The sequence below is a fragment of the Meles meles genome, chromosome 1 (genome assembly GCF_922984935.1).
Source record: "Meles meles chromosome 1, mMelMel3.1 paternal haplotype, whole genome shotgun sequence".
Classification (NCBI taxonomy): domain Eukaryota; kingdom Metazoa; phylum Chordata; class Mammalia; order Carnivora; family Mustelidae; genus Meles; species Meles meles.
In genome coordinates this window covers 13,402,551-13,419,448 of record NC_060066.1, presented here as the reverse complement: position 1 = coordinate 13,419,448, position 16,898 = coordinate 13,402,551, and the positions used below count along the sequence as shown (strand labels likewise).

The following is a 16,898-nucleotide window of genomic DNA, read 5'->3' as shown; positions in this document are numbered from 1 at the left end:
TCCCAGTCCCTGGCGTAGGATTTTTCCAGCTGTGTGACTTGGGCAATTTGCTGAACCCTTCTGGGCCTCCGGTTTCTCATCTCTCAAACTGGGTAGGGATGGTCTGTAACCTCCAGCGAGGTTGCTGGAGGACTAGATGAGGATTGTTATGCCCCTCAAATGCCTGGTGGTAGTTTTAGCTACAGTCACTCGAGGGAGGCATCCTCACTGGTCCCACAGGACTGGGGGGCGCACCGGCTCCACTCCTAGCAGCAAGGTGTTATCTCTGCCTCTGCTTCCTTATCTGGAAAATAGAGGCAGGAGTCCCAGGGTGGTTGGGGGATTGTATCAGGTGGTCGGCCGGAGCTTTCAGCGGGGTGAGCGATAGGCCGTCCACACGGGGCAGCTGTTGTTATCCTTGGGTGGCTGGTGACTCTTGAGCCTCAGGCCCTCTGCATCGTGCACCCATGTGTTTCCTCGGTTAATCTGGAGAATAATTGAAGGACACAGCGCTGGGGAGGCAGAAGGGTCCCTGCATGCCTCTAACAGTCCCGGGTACCTAGCAGGTGCTCCGTGATGGCTGCAGACGTGAACAGAAAAAGGAGAAGGCCCTAGGCCCTGCCCTGGGGAACACCCTCCGCGTGTCTGCCCTGCCCTCGCTGTGCAGGACGAGGCCTGGAGAGATGCCAGAGCTTTGTGGTTGTCTTTAAAAAGAAACAAAACGAAGAACTACTTCCTACCAGCTGACCCAAACCCCCTCAGCTCACTGCCAGGACCTCTCAGCCCTGCAGAGGAGCTCAGGGCTGTGTGTCAGGCTGACTCCCTAAGCTAGCCACTTACCCCTTCTTGAAACTTTTCTCCTCATCTTTATAACGGACAGACCTCTCAGGGTAGTTCTGGGGAGCCCCAAGCTGTAGAAAGTTCCAGATCTGAGAGGTCTTTGGTGCTTGTGCAAAGTGACTCTCCCCTGAAGGCTCCCCGATTTCCTGCCACACCTCTGTTTGGGTATCAGAGCTGCAGGACATTATTTTTAGTGAGTTCCCCTCTAAGTAGGTTAGGGTCAAATATAAGGAAGGAAGAATAACACGACTGCTGCTCTGGGTCCGTGATTGTAACAAGACTGATTTTCTTCTTCCATCCCCAGGCCTGATCTTTGGACCAGAAAGGAATGAAAAAGTTGCCCTTTATGATGGCTGTGCCTTGTCAGTTGCTCGAAGCTGCCTGCAGTCAGGGATTTCCTGAGCCTTATGGATTTACAGTGACATTCAGCTGCCCGGGAATGACGGTGGAGGAAGCATGGTCTGGAATCACATGCACCTGGCACACGTTTGGATGTTAATGGCAGTTTTCAGGAAGGCCATGGCCGAGTGCCTGGCAGATCCCTGCACCTGGACACCTGTGGGGGACAGAGGACCGTTTCTTCCTGTGATGCCTGGGATCTCTGCCCTATGTCTGCACGAGCATTGGGTTGGGTCGCTGCCAGCCTCACTGAGGGTGCCTGTGAAACATAAGGCCCATCTCCTCCTCCTGCTCCTGCGCGTTCTGTCAGGTGCCCACCTGGGCTTTCAGGGACACTGGCCTGGCTGGGGCGAGAGAAGTCACAGTGACGGAGCCAGTTCTCAGGGGGACGTGGCAGTTACTGACCTCCCTCCGGGTGTCTGCTGGATGCTGGGTACGTGGAGAGACAGCAGGAAACTGAAAGGAGCTTTCCAGGAGCCTCCCCGGTTCCCTGTGCTGATGTGCGCTGTCATGCCTCTCAGCCTTCCCTGATGGCCGGGCTCGTGGGCCTGTCTCCGGGCACCAGAACACAAGTGCCGTGAAGGCAGGGGTCTGGAAGACAGAGTATAGTGTCTCCTGCTGCAGAAAGGGCATGGAGGCGTGATGGTGAGTGAATGAAGACATTGAGAGTAAATAGGGAAAGTGTGCGTGGCTCTTTGCTTAGAGCGAGAAACACAGGTGTCCCCCACAGGTGTCTCTCACAACTGTTGAGAGTTGTCAGGCTGCCCGTGGAGCCAGAAGGCCTGGGTTGGGTACTCTGCCCTGTACCTGCCGTGTGACTCGGCCAGGTGCCTGCTGCATGCCTCTCCCTTTCTCTCTTCAGTAGAGGTGATGTGTCATCATTCTTTGTAGGGCTGGTATCAAGGATCACAGAAAAGATGCTTGTGTTTGGCACACAGCAGACCCTCACACATGGCAGGGTCACTATGGCTCGGGGGAAGGCTTGGAGTGGGTGGGTGTTGTGGGGGCCGTGAACGAGAGGCAGGTGGGATGTGCTGGACTTCACATTGGGTATGGCTGGTTGGCATGGACGGTTGATCACAGATCACAGGCCTGGAGCCCTTAGGAGGGCCGAGTGGCAAGGCACTAGCAGGCAAGGGAAAGGAGCCTTGTGTCCTTGTGAGGGAAGGAGCAGTCAGACTTGACCGTGGCCACAAGGGCCCGTGGCAGTTCTGCAGTTGGCAAGCAGAAGGACTGGCTCCCCACCCCCACCACCCCGTCCCAACTTGGCAGCTATGACGTTCGTGACAGAGAGATGTTGCCTTAGCACTGGGCTCCCCATGGACAATGCCTTGGGACAATGGCAGCTCAAACAACCCATGTCCTGGTACAGGGCACCTGGGACCCCCTGGCAGGTGGCTGCCGAGACCACAGTGAAGTGGGGCCTGGGGTTTGATTCTGACTGAGTTCGCAGTTCCACTCTTGCCCAATGGCACTTTGCAGAGAGGCTTTCCCCGATCTCCTGGTGGAAATACTGTCCCTCTGGTCCCTCCCCACAGGTTTAAATCAGAGCGCCTAGATGTGATGTGGTGTTCACTTACACAGGTTGTGCGTCTGCATGTCTTTCTCCCCCACTCTCTGAGGTCAGGAAATGGGTTTGTCTTGCCCTAGAGGCATGTTATTTATTGTATCTCGCTTGATCAGATCGCAGGGGGACTCTCTGCGGTTCTATTTCGGTGTTCCTGAAGAGGTCAGACAGAAGGGAAGCACTCTCTTTTTGAGCATCTGTATAACTTCATCAGCCATCGATCCTGCTGGGGGGCGACGGTGTGCGCACTGCACAGCTGAGAGCTGGGAGGTTTGGTGGGGCGGCGTAGCTCACCCGACGTTCCTTATCCAAGAGAACACTGAGCAGGAAGCCAGGAGCTGCCTGATGCTTTATGCTGAATCACGCCAGTTCAGCGGAAGAGTAAAGACTATTCCTTTGAGGTCTTTAGAAGGGCATGTGTGCGTGTGTGCGTGTGTGTATGTGTGTGTGCGTGTGTGTGTGTGTAGCACTGCCTGCTGAGGAATGCTCCTGGGCTCCTCAGCACCGGGTACCCTCTTTGTCCTCCAGGAGAGACAGACTTTGAGGAAGAACTCACTCCTGTGTGAGGAGGAAGGATGAAGGGGGGCTGGGATTGTGGTCCAGCCCCTGGAAGCCTACGGCCTGTGACGAGCCTGTGCCCCTGGAGTAGGTGAGGATTTGTAGCCCCCTGTGATGGGCGTGCTGCCCACCACACCATGGCCAAACACGATGGGGTGGGGACTCCTCTGAGGGGGCTGGTGAAAGTCTGGGAGCACTCTGAGAATGGGGAGGCTTGGCTGGGCTTGCAGGGGTGATCGGGCCAGTCCTGGGGACCTGAGGGCCTCTGCTGGAAGAGTGAGTTGGGAACACCGAGGTGCATCACTGCCCAGGCCTCTTGCCCCCCTTGCTCTTCTCTTTGTCCCTCCCGCAGTGGCAGCCGTGCCCCCACTTATCACGTGACCCAGAACCCTGCTTCTCTTTTTATCAGTTGCTCCCCAGAACAAACCCATTGTGGTGGTCTGGGTTATCTCCTGCTCCTCCCAGGAGGACAAGGGTGGGCTCTGCATCAGAAGACACAGAACAGTCCAGGTCACGAATAAGACCCTGCTGGGTCCCTCCTTTCTGGCTGCCGAGTCCCTGCCCCACACCTGCAGGCTTGTACCCTATGGACAGCCACAGAGAAATGACACCATTTCTTAAGCCACACATGTGGCCAACACTATTCCATTCCAAGGCCAGAACACACCTGTGGGGTAAGCACGGTTAGTCTGATGTTTTCCTCTTGATGTAGCTGGAGCACAGAAAGGCAGAGCAGGTCCCCCTGAGCACAAGGCAGGATTTGAACAGTTCTCTCAGAAGCCAATGCCACAAGACCTCCCTGCCTGGAGCTGGGGGACCCATTTCTGCTTCCTTCTTGGTCCCTGGTGACGGTGTGATCTCGGGCAGGTTACCTCTCTAATCTGGGCCTTCATATCCCTGACTGGTAGGGAAACCGCCTGCTTTCTAAGTCTGGACACTTGTGAGTGAAAGCTGCATGCTAACACTTGGTCTGGGATGGCAGGTGCAAACCAGGTTGTTGCTGGGCAGACTAGACCCAGTGTTCCTTGTTCAGTTAGACGGTGGACAGTGCTGCTGGTCCTGCTGGTCCTGGTCCTGGTGCTGGTACCACTGCTGGTGCCACTGGTGCTGTTTCCTACGTCCGCGGCGGCCCCTCCATGTCCCCCTGTGCGGCCGCATGGGCAGCTTGCGTTTCTGCGTGGAGCACATGAGCTTGGCCTCATCTCCTTATCTCACAAGTCCATCTTTATCTGCTTGGAGGAGCCTGTGTCTCGTTGAGCTCGGTTCCCCCAGACTCTGCTAGCACAGGCCTGACCCTCTGTTTGTTTGTTTTCGCGGGAACCCGTGGTGGTGGACAGCACGTACAGTCATCCTGGGGCTCGGGGTGCAGTGCTGCCGTCCCACCGACACAGACACCCCAAGCCAGCGTTCCCAGAGATGGCTTACTGCCCTAGACCTACTCGCCAACTGGGGAGCCCAGGTCCCCTGGAGTCTACACAGGCTAGCCTGTGACTCATTCTCTAGGCTGGGTCTGGAGCCCAGGCTTCTCAATGAATGGGACCGCTTCGTGGCTGGTGCTTGTTAATGTCTGGAAATGTGCCTGCTTAACCTTCCAATCCAGCGAGATGGGTGTGGTGACCCTTTTCTATATGAAGAAACTGAGGCTCAGAGAGATCCAGAGAGCTTCCCAACTTATCACTTATCACTGGAGAGAGCGGAGAAGCTGGTACCTGCTCTCCGGTCTGTTAGCCTTCAGCCTCCCTTCGCCTGCTGGAACATTGGTTCTCAGTGTGCGGGGAGGTGTGCGAGGTGCCTGTAGGTTATCGAGGGGCAGGCTGACTTAAAAAAATAATAAAAGTTGTTTTATATTTACCTTCTCTTGAGTTAGGAAAAGATCACAACACAGGAGACCGGCTGTTTTTGCAGCTATCACGGCTTAGGACTTAGATATTTGAGTAAAAAAAAGAAAAAAAGCCAATTTTGCAAAGTTATTGAGGTGACCACAGCAAGTAAACACAGCCCTCCTGAAGAGGGTTGAATTGGAGTGCCGTCCCCTCTGCTGTTTATGCTCCATCGGATGCACGGCTCTGGCCACGTTCCCAGAGAACGTGCCTCTTTTGCCCCGGACCCGATGGGTCTGCACCCTGCTTCGTGTCGAAACACGTCTGCGCCCTCGTTCACCGCGATCCTCCTGAAATACAGAGGGTGCACTTGCAAAGTTATTGAGGTGACCACAGCAAGTAAACACAGCCCTCCTGAAGAGGGTTGAATTGGAGTGCCGTCCCCTCTGCTGTTTATGCTCCATCGGATGCACGGCTCTGGCCACGTTCCCAGAGAACGTGCCTCTTTTGCCCCGGACCCGATGGGTCTGCACCCTGCTTCGTGTCGAAACACGTCTGCGCCCTCGTTCACCGCGATCCTCCTGAAATACAGAGGGTGCACGGTGAAGGGACTACACAGCTCAGTCCGAAGCTAGGTAGGAAAACAGAATCGCAGAACGATAGCACTTTATGATCCTGTAATTCTGCTCGAATTGACGGCAGCCCCTGATCATTGCAGGGGCAACGCATTGTATTTATTGGGCACCCTAAGTTTTCTAGTCACCTCCTCGATCACTGTCTGAGGTTGAATTATGAAATAGTAAACATCCGCCGATGAAGTCAAGTGGTGACTCAGTCACTCATTCTTTTTCACTCATTTCTCCTTGGTAAATAGGGGATAATATTACCTAGCCCGTGGGTTCCTTGTGAGAATTACATAAGAGAACATATTGAAGGGCTTAATTCAGGGCCTGACGTGTAATAAGCACTCAGGGAATACCAGCTATTTTTAAATAAAGTGTTGAAATGGAATTAGAAGATCAGAACTTGTAGGCATACAGAAATAAAGAGCATTGAGGATGAGCGAGTTACTAAAATTTGGCATGAAATTCTGCTCTTTCTAGTTAGCCCAACACACCAGGTAGGTTATATTTGTCTGCGTATGTCAGGGGTTGGCAGACTTTCTGTGAAGGGCTAGGTAGCAAATGTTTTTGGCTTTTTAGGACACACAGTTCTGTCACCATTTGTCAGTTCTGCTTCTGCGTCTGGAAAGCAGGCATAGCCAGTAGGTAAATAAACGGGCATGGCTGTGTTCCAATAAAACTTTATTTATAAGAACCGGTCGTAGGCCCATAGGCTGTAGTTTGCACTTTGGTCTAAATGAGGGAAACCTGTCTGCTGTTGAAAAAGAACAACTTCTGGATTATAAACACTGAGAAAAATTTGTTATAAGCTGTAGTCTTTTTTTTTTTTTTTTTAGGTTTTATTTTTAAGTAATTTCTACACCCAACATGTTGAGCTTACAATGTTGAGTCAACATCAAGAGACGCATGCTGTACCGGCTGAGCCCCAGGAGGTGGTCTTTATAGGAAGCTTGTTAGACAGTGTAGGGACGGTGATTTTGTTGGGGTTGTATGGAAAATGCAGGAGACCTTGACATTGCTAGCTCTTTTACCACGTATTTGGCAAACATTTGTTGAGGCCTTGCTATGTCTCCGCCTGTGATGTTGACCCCTAATGGATCCTCAAGGTGCATGCATTTTATTTAGCAGGGGGACTGCTGTTAGCAAGGGGTCATCTCAGCAGTGCCGCAGGGAGGTCAGCTTAGATCTTTTTTTTGGTGTCCTTTGCAATCTCCAGTTCCTGAATTACACAGAAGCCTTAATGCTAATTTAAGTGGCCTGCCTGAGCTCCAGGCACTAGCTACTGAGCAGCCTGCCTCACAGTGGGGGCTCCGGAGAGAGGAGGGAGTGTCAGATGAGATCCTTGCGCTCTTAGAGTGATACCTGCAATTACTGGAAGAATGTGGTCTTTAGAAGAAAACACAACCAGGTTTTGAAGCTTTGCCATTCCGTAGCTGTGTGACCTAGCTCTAGTTCCTAAACCTCTCTGAACCTCACTTTCTTTATCTGGAAAGTGGGAATCATGGCACCGCTGAGTCTCTAGTTCTTAACTCAGTGTGGTCAGCTAGTGATTCCTCTCTAAATGTTAGTTCCTCCCTGTGGAGGCCTGGTGGCTGCTGGCCTCACCTGTCCCTTATCCCAGGAAACCAGGTCCTGGCTTTTTAAGCTGGAGCCTGCTGATGTGAGGATTTCAGCTCCGTCTCCCTGGTGAGTGTTCGGGGTAAGAAGTCTTGAGAAAACACTGGCCTGAGGAATTCCGAAGTTAATGAAGGGAGCAGATTCCAGAAGGGTCTCTGCTTGACCTCCCACACTTTCTCCAACCCCCCGTTATCCCTGAGCAAGTTTGGAGGCAATCAGAGGATTGTAGCAGCTCCATAAAACAGCTCTCGCCTGATGGGGCACGACTGTGGCCTTGACCACGGGGAGTCTGGGCCAGGGTGGTTGACTTTGAGTCTCTTCCCTGGTTAACCTGAGAAGGGCATTGGAGCCACCAGGGTGGGCAAGGCAGGCCATCATGGGAGGAGGAGAGCATATTTGAAAAAGTTGAGGGGATAATTCTCAGCTATAAAGGTGGGGGAAGGGACTAAGGGCCTGTGTGAGAAATTTGAAAGATCCAGATGCCTTTATTTATTTATTTTTCAAGGATTTTATTTATGTATTTGACAGAAGGAGATAGTACAACCAGGGGGAGAGGCAAGCAGAGGCAGAGAGAGAAGTAGGCTCCCGCCGAGGAAGGAGCAGGATGTGGACTCGATCCCAGGACCCCAAGATCATGACCTGAGCCAAAAGCAGATGCTTAACCGCCTGAGCCACCCAGGCGCCCTGACTCAGGTGCCTTAAAAAAAAAAAAAAAAAAGAAAAAAGAAAGAAAGAGACTTTCGCCATGATTCTGACTTCGGGACCCAAGAGGTGTATTCAGTCAGGACTAACCGGATAAAGGGGGCGGGTTCTTGTTGCCTGATACAGTTTCCAGATGCATTCTCCATTTCCGGCTAATGGAAACTTCAGGGGAAAGGCTTTGAAGCCCAGAACTGGGCAGGGAAATTGCTGTCATTGAAGGGCCACAGTGGCTGGGCCACCCAGGTCCACCTAGGTCCCCGGGACTCAGGGTGACGGGCGCGGACTTGCCAGGCGCTGCATGGCATCTGCTCCAGTCTGCCCGGGCTGCTCTCTGGGAAGTGGGTTATTTCCTCCGGTAGGTGGGGGCTGGGGAGGCTTTATCCCTTTCCTTTGTCTGCTCTAATTGCCTGGTTTTGCAGGACAGTGGCTGGGGGTGGGGGTCTTTCCCTATCATCTATGTGTCTGCCCTATCTGCCGCCATCTATGACTCCCCACAGGGTGGGGCTTCTGGGGAGAGGGGTCAGCTCTACCTGATTACTAGGAACTGCCCTGACCCTTCCCTCCCCCATGGAGGCTTATCTGGCTCCAACCGGAGCAGCTGCTCTGGTGAGCTTTCTGAGTCCCTCAGAAGTAGGGACAGGGTTTAGCAGGCTACGTAAACAAATAAACATCAACCAGAACAAGCTCCCAGCTTTCCACTCACCCAGGAGCCCTGGAACTGTGCTGCGTTTTTCAGAGAATGTGATGATGCTCATCATAAAAAGAATTTTCCCGGTGGAGAAATGCTCTAAAGAGATTGCCCAGGAAACATTAGAAAGTCAAGGACCATGTATGTCTTGTGGCTTCCTGGCTGTGTGACCTTGGGTGGGACACTTGGTCTTTGTGGACCTTAGTTTCCTCCTACCTCGAGCTGGTTCTTGTGAACATTACACGACCCGAGATGTAAAGCCTGGCTGGTTATGAGTCCCAGCCTCTGAACCTGAACTGAAGTCAGATTTGCCAGTTGGGTTCCTTTTGTGACTGTCATGTTTCCACTTGTTGAGTCATCTCAGGTGGTTCCTGGGACTTCTCTGAGGCTCTAACTCCTAGTCCTTCAATGCGGTGGTGGTCTGTGGCTCTTGTCCCTCATCTGCTTGTTGAAAGGACCAAATGAGTTCCCTAAAGTGCCTGAGAGCCGGCCCATGTGCCTGTTGTTGGACGGTGTGATGGCTGAGCCTGATCTCTTGACAGTGGAGTCTAGAAGCCGCACAGGTGGCGGGTTCGAGCACATTCCTCAAGGTTAAGACCAGGCAGCCCAAGAGGTGTGTCCGGGACATGGATGGCCCCGTGTCCCTCAGAAGCCATGCCAGGATGCTGGACACACTGTGAGGACCGCCGGCTCTGCTGTCCTCTGCTTCCCGCGTCATTCGGACGGACTTGCCAAGCTCTAGAATCTGCTCGGTGTGGGGTGTTGTCCTCTGCATGCCATCCAGATCTGAGACACAAAGCAAGAAGCTGCAGAGGGTCATTTAACAGACTCCCCCATTCCTACCCCAGGACAAACCGCAGTTAAATGAGGGGGCCTGTGTGATTCGGATCATTGCTTCTGAAGAAATAAGAACAATGTAGAGATACCGTGGAAACCCGTGGGCTCTCTTCTCTCCTTACAGTTCCTTCCCTTCCCAGAAGTACCACTCTTCTGAAGGCGGGATGTGGTCTGTCGTGGCTCACCCTTTTCTTATAGATCGGTCTGGAGACTTTTCTGGCACCCGTTCTCGTGTTTGCAGACTCCTGTGGTGGTGGCCTTGTGTAGGCACGTGGTCATGGCACTCTGCTCTGTTCACTCTGTTCTGTTTGGATGATGCCGAGGCTGCTGCTGCTACTGTTTGCTCCTCCTGGTGGATTTTGGGCCGTTAACAGGTTTTTGCTACTGTAAAACAGTGCTGGGGGACACTTCTTTGCACACACCTCCCGGTGCACTTGTGGGTGTCCCCAGGGGCTTGGTGCACAGGAATGCATGCTTTCTGCCTCATCAGGGGAAGCCCTGCTGCCGTCTAGCTGGGATCCTCCACTTGGTGGGGGCTGGGAGGTGTCTCCCTGTGAGCTGGAGAGCTCTTTGAGGGATACTCGCCCCTGCTCTGCATCTCTGTGTCCGGTCAGCGGTGCATGGTACCGGCATCAGCTTATTACTTGCTGAATGGGGTAAATTCTGGAAGGAGATGAGGTTGGCATGGAGGGCAGGACCAGGGTCAGGGCATAGAGGAAGCCCTGCCACGTCTGCCCTCTGCCAAAGCGCGGTCAGTGGAGAGAAAAACGGAGAAGGGGGTGGTGGAGAAAAAGGCACGGAGAGTGCGCTGAAAGCCAGGGGTGGCAGGGCCAGGCTGGGTGTCATGAGGCTGGCTCCTGGGGGGCTGGCTGAGGCCATGTCTTTGCAGGCGTGTCCCCACCGTGGGGGACATGGGTATCTCCATGACGGTCGTAGGAACCAGTCTCAGCCAGGAATGGGGTTTCCAGCAAAGCCTGTGTCTCAGATGCAGTAAAGGAGAGCAGGAGGCCAGGCCGCGGCAGGGGCGTTTGTGGACCGTGCGGGGAAGAAAGTGTCGGAAGGAAGATCCGTGCCACGGAAAAGCTGAGAGAAGCAAGAGAGTGAGGGAGGATCAGACACAGGTTTGAGCCTTTTTTCCCTCCTCTTTTTTGAGTGATTAGAAATGGAAAATTAGGATTTAGTACGGGGAAAATAATGAGTATGCTACGGGATAGCCCGTTTTCTTCTTAAACCTTTTCTCTGATGGTAAAGCTAATAAAGGTCTTTGGGGGAAATATAGAATATAGAGCAGGGCAGTGCTCACGAGGCTCCACCGGGAGCACCCCCTGCTAGGACTCGGGTGACCCCGTACCCTGGCTGTTCCGGGGTGTTCCTGCAGTCCGCACTGGGAGCCCCACCTCCCAGCACTTGATGACACCCTGGGGCACACGGGACCTGAGGGGTTACCATGCCCTCCCTCTCCTGCTTTGTGGTTGGCTGCCCACGCCTCCCGCCTGCAGGCGTCACTGTCTCTGCTGGGGATGGGGTGCAGGCCACCATGTGGTGCCCGGGGTGAGGGCCAGAGGGAGCCACATCCGGAGAAGAGAACGCGTCCAGGGTGCATATTTTTAAGTGTCTGGAGGGGTGGCCCTTCCTAACAGCCCTGTAAGGTCTTCCCATTCGATTCGTCTTTGTCACACACCTAGTAACGTGCAGGGCCCCGTGCTGAGAAGTCCAGGCCCTGTGGGTTCGTAGAGTACGTGTTTGCTTCCGTTGGGTGGCTTTCACGGCTTCACATTATTCAGTCACTGTAGCAGCACCGGAAGCCTGCTGCTGTCACCCCTGTTCTGCAGGTGAGGAGTGGAATTGCCGGGTTACCTGACACCGTGGTCTAAGTCTCCTGGGTCACAGAGTGCGGTGGCTTCAGGGGGCCTGGTGCTAGTCTTGGCCCTTCTGTTTGTTGGATGGGTGACCTTGGGCAAGTTACTTAACTTCCCTTGACCTCTGTTTTCAAATCTGTAAAATGGGGTCACCATAGCTCTTCCGTTGAGGGGAATGTGTCTTCCCCACATTTTTATGTTGACGCCCTAAGCCTGAGGGATGACATTCAGAGTGGGGGCTTTGGGAGGTGATCCAGCTCACAGGAGGTCATGAGGGTGCCCCCCACCTCCCCACCTGCGATGGGACCAGTGTCTTTGAAAAGAGGAAGATAGATCTCTGTCTCTCTTTTTATGCTTTCACACCAAGGGGAGTGCCATGAGCAGGGAGAAGGTGGCTATCCACCAGCCAAGAAGCCAGCCGTCACCAAGGACAGAACCTGCTGGCACTCTAGCCTCCAGAAGAACCCTGAGAAGTAACGGTCAGTGATTGAATCCCCTGACTGTGGCATATTGTTATAGTAATCTCAGCTGCCTTAAGTCAGCCTTCTGGTTTAAATGAGATGCTACATGAAGCCTTCAGCATGGCACCCAACACCTATAAAGTGTTGGATGAAGCCTGGGCGGCATTTGGCACCGTGGTCTTTCCAGGTGACCCCACGGGGGTTCAGAGCCTGTCAGGAACTGGCTGACAGTCACTCAGTCAGTTTACGGCAGATCTTGGGAAAAGCCAAGTCCTTCATCCCTGCCTGGCAAGCACCTTTCCCGGGCTGCCTTTGAGGACCAACCATATGTTAACGGCATTCTTGCAAAAAGCCTCGAGAGCCAGAGTGAGATAGGAAGAAACTGGCTGGCTGCTGTCTACAGGCTGAATGAAGCCCTTCCAGAGGTTTCATTAGCTCTCCAGGTAGCACCGAAAGAAACACCTCCCACTGGCTTTGAGGTTCTCAGCTGACACTGCATTTTGGATTCAGAGAGCATTGGCTTCTTGCATTTTCCTGAGGACAGATAATGTTTCAATAGCATCAAAGGTAAAGGGGAAATTTAGGCTTGGGCAGGGCAGGGTGTCCCCCTTTGGTGTGATGAACGGGTGAGACATGGCTTAGGGACACTCCTGATGTCCTGTGTTCCCAGGTGTTGGGATGAGAGGGGCATCAGCAGGTAAGGAGAAGCTTTGGCTGCCCGGAGAAGCCTGGGTTCTCAAGAGGTGTCCATGCTCTAATGTTTGAGTCTTATTTCTGTCCATTCTGTGCAATGGCAAGGGCTTGGGTGCAGGATCAAAGAGGGTGTGGATATATGGACATTGGTGGCATGGTGCTTGTATATTAATTACCCTTTATTGAATGGCTTTTATGCTCCAAACTAAAATAAAGCTTCCAGCAATTCCAAGAGGTAAATGCTGTGTGACTCTCATCTCACTGGTGTGAAAACAGAGGCTCAGAACAGTTTCAGGCACCCGGTTTGTAAGGCCGAAGCTGGGATTCTGAGCTTCCTTGTGACTCCTGACCTCGTTTCCCAGGCTGCCTGCTCCCTACCCCAGAAACGTCATGACCTATCACATGAGATGCCAGGCCTCTGGTCCCAGATGGACAGAGGGGCCTTATGGGAGGCTGGATCTTCCCACCTGATGGAATTCACACTAGCCTGCTACATTGACAGTACCGTTGTCTTGAAGGGACCCCAGAGGTCAACTGCCCTGTCGGGGTGGGTGTGATGGAGACAGGAAGCTACACCCCACTGCATTGGTTTGCCAGGTGGACATGACCCTGGTGGCCATCAGGGAGAAGGGGTGTGTGGCAGGCAGGGCTGGTGAGCGGGAAAAAACCTACACACAACGCAGACTGCATTGTGGATGGAGTTGGGTTATTCCGCGGAGGCTCGGATGACCAGATCTGGGTCAGTAAGACTGGGCTGCAGGAAGAGAAATGGGGAATGTTTTTATTTTCCCACAAAGTCCTCGCCATTTTAAAGGACCCTGTTTTCTTGGTTACCCTTCTAGCGATGGTGGATGTGGGGTCCCAGCCAGAGATCTGTGGCGTCAGCAAGGAGGGAGGCAGTGGTGGGGCTGGAATGGGGAAGGGGCAGCGGCTGAGGGAAGGGAGGAACAGGAGAGGAGGGTGCACATTCCACACCCAGCTTCTTCCTGGTTTAACTTTCTCCCGGGCCGAGAACAAGGGGCCGATTCACGTGGCAAGAGTGGCCTCTCTCAGCCTGGAGCTGGGTTCCGGTACCTTCCAGTGACTCAGGAGGGAATTCCATCGCGCATCATTCATGCCGTTCTCAATCTTCATTTTGTGGCTGCCTCATCTTTCTGGAATTTGCCTTTTTTCTTTCTTTTTCTGGGTCATGTGGGAAGGTCATATGGTAGGACTCCAGGAAGCGCAGCCCAGCCTCGGTCTTCACGTGTGGTCGTCTCCAGGCGTCCCGGGCCTCGCGTTCTGTTGGCTGGCCTTCGCCGTGTTGGCTGGGTGACTAGTGCACGTGCCAGTGTTCCTGTCGTCTTGGGGGAGCCGCACCTACGTCTCAATCCACCCCCACCCCTGGGGGTACCTCTGGTTCAGCACTCCCGGGACTTCAGATTGGAACTCTTGGGACGGCCGGCTTCCTGGCCTGCTTCCCTGGATGGAAGAGTCCCCCGAGGTCTCTGGACCCGGGTGTGTGGCAGTGGGGCCGCTGTCACTGGAGGTGAAGCAGGGCACCATCAAGGGGGGAGAGGGGATGGCCATTCTGATAGGGCGCTTTCTGCCTCTCCCAGCCCCCACCGACCTTGACTTTAGACCCAGCCTCCTCTAATTCCCCCGCAGGGCTGGTTGCCCCTTCCCCCTTGCTCACCGGCATTTACCTGCTCTCTGCTCCAGCATGCTTCTGCCGCATGGGTCTGTCTTTCCTGTGGGCCTAGAAGCTCTCTGGAGGGAGGACCAGGTTTGGGCTCACCTTGTATTTCAAAGCCCTTAATGTGGGGCCAGCCCATGTGCGGTGCTGGATGGACTCTCAAGAGACTGGTTGAGACTTTTCCGAATTAAAGGCGATGGGATCACACAGGCCACTTTCCCCCTTAATAGATCGGCTGCTGTTTATCGTTCTGATAATCAATGGGTATATGTGGATGTCTGCTGTGTTCTCAAGGAAGCTACTTGAATGGCATACCTGTCCCTCCCTAAATTGGGTAAAACAGCAGGAAAACAGTCTTAACACAGTGTTTCAGGTGATGTGTCTCAGCATGAGGAGGCCTGAGTTTGCATCATGGCTTTGTTGCTGACGAGCATGCAACCCGAGCCCAGATACTTCTCTGCGCCTCAGTGTCCCTCGCTGCAGAATGGAAGTAAATAAAACTAGCGCTCACATCTGGAGATGATTTTACTGAGCTAGTGCATGCATAATGTTGAGCATGTGTGGGAAGCTCTCTGGAGGGAGACCCATGGGCCACTGTTTTTCCTTTAAAAGCTAAGGGGACGCGACGCATCTCTAAGAACTGCAGCTCTGCTTGTGGGGGGTGCGGAGCTCAGCGCCGTCCTTAGTGGGCATGGTGGCGCTGCGCAGGGCGTGGGGTCCTGGGACGCAGAGGCCTGTGTGCTGGAAAACTGGACCGTGGGCAGCCCCTGCAGAGACGCTGGGATGGGAGAAGGAACCAGGACTCCCCTCTGGGAGGCAGTGACCAGCCTCCAGGAGTGGAGGGTCGTGAGGGAAATGTTGGGCCTCAGGCTTCTGGAACCAGACAGAAGCAGGACACTCGTGCTTGTGTTCTTCAAGGATTGTTTGTACATCAGCCCTGCAGGTGATGCAGTGGGCACCGTGGCCACGATCCGGCATGTGCCTGCGGTGCCAGAGTGGGAGTTAGTTTTTCTGATGAGGCCAGGGGAGAGGCTGTGCCTGCAGGGGAGAGGCTGTGCATGCAAGGGGTAAGCTGCCAGGTGCCGGGGAAGGGGTTCAGGAACACTGTTCTCAGGCTTATCCTTGCCCTAGGTCAACCCTGCCACATTAGGGCAGGAAGAACAGTTGGCAGGGTGCTTAGTTAGGCAGGCTCCACCCTCGACTCAGGAGAGGAGGATTGGGGTGCCGGGGGTTGGGAGCAGATGTGCGTGAAATGGGGGTGGTGATGGTGAAAATGTGCACCAGGAGGGGATGCTTTTGAAGCTTGTTTTTGTTCTGAAAGAATTGACTCGCTTTCTGTTTCCTGGGCCACTGAGTTTTGGTGTCTGCATCTGCAAACTGGGGATAAGAAACTCTGGGGCAGGTGTGAAATCCTGAGCAGAAATGGTTGAGCTTGTAGGAATGTGGCAGAGAATGCTAATACTTCCCTCTTTCTGAACTGTCTTCGCTTGCTGGGAAATCGCTATCAGATGGACATTTGCACAGCCCGCACTAGTTGGATCAGTGAAGTCAAATGACTGGCTGATGTAATAATTAGATTAGTAGCTAGTAGTCATAGCCGACATTCATCTAGCAGTTAAGTCCTGGCCATCTGTTCTAGAACTTAATTCCTGAAGTCATCCTAGGAGATGCAGTGCTGTCATTAGCCCTATTTTACAAGCAAGAAAAACAGGATCAGAGAGGTTGAGTATGATATCTGAGGTCACACAGCTAAAAGTGGCTGCTCTGGTATTCCAGCCCCAGCAGTCTCACTCCAGAGCCTGTGCTGTTAACCACTAAGTGTTCTGGGAAGGGAGAAGGGTACAGACTTTCCTTCAGCATCCCACAGGTTACCACTCCCAAGGGATTATGCTCAGAGTCTGGGGTAGGCTGAATCCTGGACACCCATCTCTCTTCCACCTGATCTGAACCATCGGTGGCACAGGGGATGAACAGGCAGGAACCCCAGAAGTAGGTGACCTCTCCTTTTGTTTTCAGCATCTGCCCAGCTCCTCTTGAAAACTTTTCCCTTTTGCTGACAGACATGGTCCTTGTTCTGGACATTGCTTTCTTGGCTGGTGTCATTTGAGTAGATTCAGGCACATCTGTGCTGGGAGCTCTCACCAGGAAAGCTGCAGCCAGGAGTGTTCATGAGCATGGCTTCTCTGACCCATGTAACAGAGCCCTGTGGCCGCTGGTCCTGACTCTCAGCACTTAACTTGCTGGCCTCGCAGAGACTCTACAGGGGCTGGAGTTCTAGCGGGTCATCACTCCAGCGGCTCTGCAGTGCGGGGCTGGAATCTGGGAAGAAACTGAACACCAGACACCCTCTGGAGTGCCTTATGTCTTATCATCACTGCAACCCCGTGGATTCCCTGATTTACTGGTGAGGAGACTGAGGTCCAGGGGGGTTGAGGAACTTGCCCGAAGACGTAGCCACTGAACTAGAGCTGAACACCGGCTGTGTCTGAGAGCACGCTGGTTTCGCTCTGCCGTGCTCAGGGGCAGCAAGAACGTCTCTTTTGTGACCAGGAGTCAGTGTTGCAGGTGATGTCCTGGCTC

General features: G+C 53.6%; 1 long non-coding RNA gene across 7 annotated transcripts in view; it reads left to right on the top strand.

Moving 5' to 3' along the window:
• The window catches only part of LOC123941736, a 228,741-nt gene that overhangs the window by 70,029 nt on the left and 141,814 nt on the right, over positions 1-16,898 (top strand). For 6 of the 7 annotated variants that reach the window (XR_006818346.1, XR_006818345.1, XR_006818343.1 and 3 more), the window contains exon 2: positions 1,124-1,863. This is a non-coding gene — a long non-coding RNA (uncharacterized LOC123941736). The remainder of the gene's footprint in view (positions 1-1,123; positions 1,864-16,898) is intronic. The other variant, XR_006818347.1, reaches the window with a different exon arrangement.